This window comes from Myotis lucifugus, unplaced genomic scaffold (assembly GCF_000147115.1).
Source record: "Myotis lucifugus unplaced genomic scaffold, Myoluc2.0 scaffold_1020, whole genome shotgun sequence".
NCBI lineage: Eukaryota > Metazoa > Chordata > Mammalia > Chiroptera > Vespertilionidae > Myotis > Myotis lucifugus.
In genome coordinates, this window is record NW_005872068.1 from 80,980 (window position 1) to 89,682 (window position 8,703).

At 48.5% G+C, this 8,703-nt stretch overlaps 1 protein-coding gene across 1 annotated transcript in view; it reads right to left on the minus strand.

The window, feature by feature from the left end:
- Positions 1-8,703, minus strand: part of LOC102436445 (arpin) — a 55,993-nt gene that overhangs the window by 17,620 nt on the left and 29,670 nt on the right. The gene's annotated exons all lie outside the window — the stretch shown is intronic.

An 8,703-nucleotide genomic window follows, 5' to 3' on the forward strand; every position in this document is an offset into this window, starting at 1 on the left:
AATGTGCACACAATATATCAATTCATCTGGCTTCTAGCTCAGACTTTGCCTCGAGCAGTAGAGTTTAAGCTGTTTACTGTGCTAGGCAATAAAGCTGAGAGAGAGGACTTCCTGTACTCCGACCACGACCACGTATGCATAGTGCATTTCTGAAAGGGAGTTCCCACGCATACCAAGCCCCCTCCCCAGAGGCAGGGACGGATTTCTCATGTAACAAGGACCAATCCGATCCCCTTCCCCACCTCGTTCCTTCCCCCCTTTCTCACTCCCACTCAGCCGTACTGGCTCAGGTCTCTGCACTGCCTCCATCCACCTGGATGTTCTTCTCTGGGGAGCCATACCTCTCTCTCTTCCTTCCTTCAGGTTTATGCTCAAATGCCATCTTCTCAGAGATGCCCTCCCCGGCCACCCCATATAAAATATCAAGCCGTAGCCCTAACTGGTTTGGCTCAGTGGATAGAGCATCGGCCTGCGGACTGAAGGGCCCCAGGTTTGATTCCAGTCAAGGGCATGTACCTGGGTTGTGGGCACATCCCCAGTAGGGGGTGTGCAGGAGGCAGCTGATCGATGTTTCTCTCTCATCGATGTTTCTAGCTCTCTATCCCTCTCCCTTCCTCTCTGTAAAAAACCAATAAAATATATATTTAAAAAAATTATCAAGCCGTAGCTACCCACTCCTTGGCCTGCTTTATTTTCTCCCCTGCATTCATCATGACCTAGCATTTATTTTGTCTCCCCCAACAGACAAGGTCATGAAGACAGGATGTTTTATTATCTATTTCCCAGCACTGGGAATAGTGGATGGATAAATGAATTCAACAACGAGAAACTAGTATGTGCCAAGTATTGTGCTAACACCTGGAAAAGCCGTGGCGAACAAGACAGTCTGATCCTGGCCCTGGACAGCTGGCTCCGTTGGTTGGAGCATCAGGCCATGCACTGAAAGGTTACAGGTTCGATACCCGGTCAGGGCACATACCTAGCTTGTGGGTCCAATCCCCGGTTGAGGCACATATGGAGGGTGGTGGCAGCCAATCGATGTTTCTCTCTCTCTCCCTCTCTCATATCAATAAAAACATGTCATGGGGTGAGGATTAAAAAAAAAACTGAACAGTTTTTTATCTTAATAATATCTGGGGGGTTAGAAGGGAGGACAAATAAACAAAAGAAAGAAATATATTTAGGTCCTGTTCTAAGCACTTGCCATAGATGTAATGCTCACATCCAGAAGCCAGGGGCTACCATGACTCCCTGTCCACACCCAGTTCCTAAGGGGCAGAGCCAGGATTCAACGCAGCCATGCGGGCTCTAGAGTGTCTGCTCTTAATCAGGCAAATCAGCAAAACAGCCCATTGTTAAAGGCAACAGCACCAGTGGTTGAGGGTGTTGGGGGGGGGAGGGGAGAACGGGGGACGGGGGAGATAATGAGACAGGTCCGGGTATTTTAGTTTATGGGGCAAAGAGAGTCAAGAAAGGTTTTCTGAAAACTAATTTCCTTGAAGGGTGAGTCAGAATTGTCAGTCTGGAGAGGCAGCGGCTGGAGATTTAGTTTTATTTTATTTTAAAATATTTTTATTGACTTCAGAGAGGAAGGGAGAGGGAGAGAGAGATATAGAAACATCATGATGAAAATCACTGATTGGCTGCCTCCTGCATCACCACTGTAGGGATGGAGCCTGAAACCTGGGCTTGTGCCCTGACCGGGAATTGATCTCATGACCTCCTGGTTCATAGGTCGACGCTCGACCTCTGAGCCACACCGGCCAGGCTGGAGATTCAGTTTTAGACATAACCGAGTTTAAAGTGAAGTGAATTTTGGTGGAAATTTAGGATTCACCAGCAGACAAATCACTGAAGTCATGATATCGTATGAGATTTCCTAAGAGAAAGTTTAAAAAAGAAAGAGAAGAGTGACCACTTAAGAGGAAAGAAAAGGCCAGATGGAACAGCCAGATAAGATAGATAAAATACCAGGTACATGTGTATCACGGAAATTAGGAACAAAGAAAGCTTTAAGAAGGAGGAAGTGCCTTGGCCAGTGTGGCTCAGCTGGCTGAGTGCCGTCCCGTGCACCCAAAGGTCTCTGGTTCTATTCCCAGTCAGGGCACATGCCCAGGTTGCAGGTTCAGTCCCCGGTCGGGGTGTGTACGGAAGGCAGCCAATTTGATGCCTCTCTCTCACATCAATGTTGCTCTCTCTCTAGCCTTCTCCCTTCCTGCCTCTAAAATCAATACAAACATATTTAAAGAAGAATGAGGAAGCATCAGACTCCTTGGTGAAAGGGACACTGGGAAGTGTCCTTCAGAGAAAGAAACGCAGAGGACAAGGCCCTCTACAGTCTGATCACCCTCTTCTTCAGACTTCTCTCTGGCTAATCGCATACACCCTCTGTGTACCCTACCCAGTGCTCTCATGTAGGACGGTACTGCTCCCACCTGAGGGCCTCTGGAGAGGCATCAGGCAGGGGTCCTGCTGGCATTTAGTAGAGGGGTAAGCGATGCTAAGTATCAGCAACTCGATGAAAAGATGCCAAAATGTCACTAGCGCCTCTTTGGCGACCCTTTGTCGAGCTGGAGTTTATGCACAGTTCCAAACCGCCAGTGGCCTTCACCCCTAACCTGCACACACTGCTCTCCGCCCCTCGCCGTACCTTCAGCTTGTGTTCCTGCTGTGTCAGGTGTGAGGATTCTGAAAGTCTAGACCAGCCGTAGGCAAACTACGGCCCGCGGGCCGGATCCGGCCTGTTTGAAATGAATAAAACTAAAAAAAAAAAAAAAGACCGTACCCTTTTATGTAATGATGTTTACTTTGAATTTATATTAGTTCACACAAACACTCCATCCATGCTTTTGTTCCGGCCCTCCGTCCGGTTTAAAAACCCATTGTGGCCCTCGAGTAAAAAAGTTTGCCCACCCCTGGCCTAGACTCTCCTGAAATTCGGTTTTTTTTTTTACAGAAGTCGCCAATTTCTGTAAATTATACATATCAGGTCTATTATAATCATGCTTTTAAATTCTCCAATCCTGTGGTTTCCTAGATAAACACATGAATTTTTTAAAAATATGTTTTTATTGATTTTAGAGAGAGAGAGGGAGAGATAGCTAGAAACATCAATGATCAGAGAGAATCATTGATCAGCTGCCTCCTGCATGCCCCACACTGGGGATCCAGCCCGCAACCCAGGCATGTGCCCTGACCGGGAGTCAAACCATGACCTCCTGGTTCAAAGGTTGACGTTCAACCGCTGACCCACGCCGGCTGGGTAAAACATGAAATTGTAAAGTTTCGGGCCCTTTAGTCTAAGCCCCAGCTTGCTGGTCTGTTACATGGGGGTATCACACCCACATTATATAAGACTGGACATAAAGCACCCAGCACAGGCCCGGCCCTTGGCAGCTGTCCAGGCACCTTGGCCACCCTGCCCTTGATGACTCTCCACTCAGGAATTTATACGGCCTCCCTGCTTTCTCACTTGGCACCGATCTACCTCCAATTGTCGTCACACCTGTGGTGCTCACCCAGCTTTACTTAGGCTGTGACACACTCGGCACACAAGGGCCACCAGTGCTGCCCAACGTGCTCCTGCATCCGGGACCCCAGGCTCTCAGCCAAAAGCTGCCAATGGGCCCCCATCTCTCCTGCCCCCTGCATTTCAGAGCCCAGTCTCTGAAGCAGCCATTTCTTTATATTCCCGTTCTTCTTTCTCTCCCTCTGATCAAATGTCCTTAAATAAAAGGACATGAGTAGATACTGTATCATTCGGTATAATTTACACACAGTTCTATGAAATGCGACGTGCAGCTTTGCTATATAGATATTTGACTAGATGCAATGCTTGTGATCGCTCCCAGGAGAGAGAGCAAGACGAGCCCTAGCCGGTTTGGCTCAGTGGACTGAGTGTCCTCCCAGGGACTAAAGGGTCCCGGGTTCGATTCCAGTCAGGGCACATGATTCTCTCCCATCATTGATGTTTCTATCTCTCTTTCCCTCTCCCTTCCTCTCTGAAATCAATAAAAAAAAAAAATTTAAAAAAGTTTTTATTAACATTACATTTCCTAAATATATTAATTCTGTTGTGGCTGCTAATTAGTTATGTGGCCATTAGGTGTGTTAGAGAATTAGGCACAGCATATGATCTGAGACAATGTCCTTGTTCTTCAGAGCTGTTTGCTGAAGTACTTGGGGAGGAAAAGTTATGATGCCTGCAACTAACTTTCAGGTGGTTCAGGAAAAATGTACCAATCTAGAGAGATACAAAAGCATGTGTGCCAAATGTGAACAACCAAGAACCAGATAGAAGGAGGACTCTATAGGGCCTGCTGGTGTGGCTCAGAGGTTGAGTGTCAACCTATGAACCAGGAGGTTCGATCCCCGGTCAGGGCACATGCCCGGGTTGCAGGCTTGATCTCCAGGATCTCGTGTGGGATGTGCAGGAGGCAGCCGATCGATGATTCTCTCTCAGCACTGATGTGTCTAGCTCTCTCTCCCTTTCCCTTCCTCTCTGAAATCAATAAAAAAAATTTTTTTTTTTTTTTAAAGGGACTCCACGTGCAGAAGCCCAGATTTTGGTGCCTGACTGGCTGCTGGGGCGAGGAAGAGGGAGGGAAGGTTTGGGGTGTACCTGGCAGAGGACGGGGCTGCCCCCTGGAAGAGGGGAGCTGGGGAAGAGCTGGCTATCAGGAGACAGATGCTGAATTTGTCCTGGGCAAGAGGCGGCGGGAAGAAACGAGGCGCTGGGAGGAAGTGAGGGAAATGCCTCCGGAAGCTGGAAAAATAGGAACAAGACTCAGGCCACGTGGTAGTTACCAAGGCAGTGCCCACCTAAACGGGTAACAAGTAGGAGACACGGGTGAGATCTCAGATAGAAGGAGAGGGAGAAGAGTGAGGTGAGAGATCACTGACGATAGAATTTACTGGTAGGAGGTGGGAGGAGAGTAAGAGAAAAGCCAGGAGGGGCCTATGTGACGGGATCAAGGCAGCATGAGGAGGAAGAAGGCAGCACTCCAGGGAATGGTCAATAGCACCAAATACAGCAGAAACATTAAAGGTGATGGCCGGCAATGGGGTTAAGAAATCAGGGAATTGTGCTTGGGCAGAAGTGGAAACCAGGCGAGTGGGCCCCAGAAAGGGAGCAGATGAAGGAGAAACGCAAGAGAGGGCGTAGACCACTCCCTCATTACAGTCCTCCTTAAATGAATGACAGAGATGGAACTCCAGTTGGAAGAGGCGGTAGAAGCATGGGAGATGCGGCGTTCCGGGGGAGACTGGGGAGATGTGTGGTTACAGGAAACGGAATCAATAAAGACACACCTTGGCGATGAGGCGAAGAAGCGAGATTGGTGTATGTTGGGAAGAGAAAGGACGGGGAATGACTATAAACTCCAGAAATGAAATGGAAGACAGTAAGAAGGGGAGAGAGAAGAGGGGAAGAGAGCAGCAGAAATAAAACAGGATATCAACACAGGAGCTGAAAAGAGAAATCCTGAGATTAGCCCTAGCTGGTTTGGCTCAGTGGGTAGAGCATCAACCTGCGGACTGAAGAGTCCCGGGTTCGATTCCGGTCAAGCGCACGTGCCCAGGTTTCGGGCTTGATCCCCAGTAGGGGGCGGGCAGGAGGCAGCCAATCAATGATTCTCTCTCATCACTGATGTTTCTCTCTCTCCCTCTCCCTTCTTCTCTGAAATCAATAAAAATACTTTAAAAAAAATCCCAAGATTAGAAAGTAACTATCTGCCAGGCAGCAGGACTGCCATCTCTGGTCCTCCCACGGGCCTGCTGCTCCAGCCACACCTGTTCGGGGTGATGGGGCCGCACCCAGGACAACCCCACGCACAGTGTAAAGGTCTAGGGCCCGATGGGAGTTCCTGACTTCAAGTGCAGAGAGTCTTCAGCTAAGAAGAATGGAGAGTTCAAGGTGGCATTCCAATGATCCCACCACGTGGCCTTTGCGTCTGAGTAAAGAAGATCACTTTCTCTTCTCGAAAGAAGATAGGGCTGAACCAGAAACGCTCTACATGAGGGCAGAGATAAGCTGGAAATCCCAGTGAAAGGAAGTCACCTGCCGGAAAACACCTTCAGGCAGTCTACAGGGGGCAGAGGGAGACTCCGCCTCCTCACATCCTCACGTTTCAGAAAGCCCAGGACACAGGGAGAGCAATGTCCTGATGTCGTAAGAACAATCCAACGTTACAGCTCTCCGGACTGTAAAAGAAACCTGCAGCGGTGTCAAAACACTGCACGGAACTTATGTGAAGATAAGACACATGAGAAACAACATTTTTATGGCCTCTTATTTCCTTTTAAAGCCATGTCCAGTGAAGTACTTGGGCCTCGAATTACTTTACTGCCCTAGCAGGCATCCTCACAAATATTTTAAAAATAACGTGAGAGTGATAAGGCAAAAGCTTACGATTATCTCAGGAGATAAGAGAAAAACTTAAAAAAAAAATTTTTTAGAGAGGGAGAGCAAGACAGAGAGAGAGAGAGAGAGAAAGAAACTGATGTGAGAGGGAAACATCGATCAGCTGCCTCCTGCACACTGCCTATCGGGGATCAAACCCACAACCTGGGCATGTGCCCTGACTGGGAATCGAACCAGCAACCAGGGTTCTGGAAGCCCTGTGAGGCTCGGGGAGCGCCAAGTCAAGTACAGCAAGTCCTCGTTTAATGTCAATGACAGGTTAACCCAACTTGAAGTGAAATGACGTCCATGAAACCACTGTACCATGGGCTGATCGATATGAACAACATCTCACCAATGTCATAGTGAAACGACACTGAACAAAAGGATGTTATTCAAAGGCCAGAAGGAGCCCTGACCGGTTTGGCTCAGTGGATAGAGCGTCGGCCTGTGGACTGAAGGGTCCCAGGTTCGATTCTGGTCAAGGGCATGTACCTTGGTTTCGGGCACATCCCCAGTGGGGGCTGTGCAGGAGGCAGCTGACCGATGTTTCTCTCTCATCGATGTTTCTAACTCTCTATCCCTCTCCCTTCCTCTCTGTAAAAAATCAATAAAATATTTAAAAACAAAAAAACAAAAAACAAAACAAAACAAAGACCAGAAGGAATGGGGCTCTGTGACTCCCTGGTACCAGGCTCCTTGTGGAGTCAGAGTCAAGGTAGATGCTGAGAGGAACTTTCCTGCATTCCAACAGCCAACCTTGAGAATGGCCAGCCTGCGCTAGCCTGCAGAGTGCCACCTGAGGGCCTGGGAGAGTGCACTGCGACTGAGAGGCCCCTGGACAGCAATGCTAGCAGTGAGGCATCTAACAACATCTGCCTTGCCCTCGCTGGTGTGGCTCAGTGGATAGGGCATCAGCCTGCAGATAAAGGGTCCTGGGTTCGATTCCCATCCAGGGCATGTACCTAGGTTGCAGGCTCCTCCCTGGCCCGGGCCCTGGTTAGGGCATGTGCAGGACGTAACCAATCAATGTGTTTCTCTCACATCGATATTTCTCTGTCTTTCCCTCTCTCTTCCACTCTCTCTAAAAATCAATGGAAAAATATCCTTGGGTGCGGATTAAAAAAATTAAAAAAATGAAAACATCTGCCTCATCAGGGTGGAAACAGAGTAATAAAGGATCATGGCTTAGCAACGAGCACATAGTCTCCTAAAAATCATTACCACCCTCCAAGGGCCAAGGATCACAGTGACAATCAGCTGAAGAAACACCAGGACCAAGCAAACCTGAGATGCACGGACTTCCACCAGCGAGCAGCACTGGGTGGGGCGTGTGCCAGGGGAATAAAACAAATGCGGCAGCTGCTGTCCCCTTGCTGGCCATCGCCCAAGTTTAATCTGGATCATGAGGGCGGAGGCCATGCCGGAGAACATGGACTACGAACCACTTCAATCCTGCCTGATATCAGCTTCCCTACAGAGCATCACATGACCTTAAACTACGTTAATGATGTCTTAGTCACTGCTTTACTGTTCAGGAACAGTAAAAATTTCACGAAGTCAAAGCCTCTGTCTCATGATTATTCGAAAGCTTCACTCTCACTGGACTACTGCGGGGAAACTCATTTGATAACCAACATAAATCTACTGATTTCACTTTCTAGGGCCATCACTGCCGTCTACCAGGAGGTCTGTCTGAAAAGCTGAACCATGTCACAGGCCCAATGGTAATCTCTGTGTGTTACAACTGGTAACAGATCTTTGCAAAATCCCCCCAAAACTATCACACTTCAGTTATTAAAGAAAAACCGGTTCTGCCCAGCTGACGTAGCCCAGTGGTTGAACGTCGACCTATGAACCAGGAGGTCACGGTTCAATTCCCAGCCAGGGCACATGCCTGGGTTGTGGGCTTGATCCCCAGTGCGGGGCGTGCAGGAGGCAGCGGATCCATGATTCTCTCCCATCACTGATGTTTCTCTCTCTCCCCGCCCCCTCTCCCTTCCTCTCTGAAATCAATAATATATATATATATATATATATTTAAAAAACAAACAGGTTCTAGGCCCAGCCGGTATGGCTTAGTTGGCTGAGTGGCACAAAAAAAAACATATTAAGAAAAAGCAAAACCAGGTTCTAGGAATATCCCCAGAGTGAAAAAAACACAAAAGAAAGCACATGAAGTGTAGAGGTGGCTGGGATGGACGGGGCTCTTGGCTTTCTGGGGTTCGATTCCGGTCAAGGGCATGTACCTTGGTTGCGGGCACATCCCCAGTAGGGAGTGTGCAGGAGGCAACTGATCGATG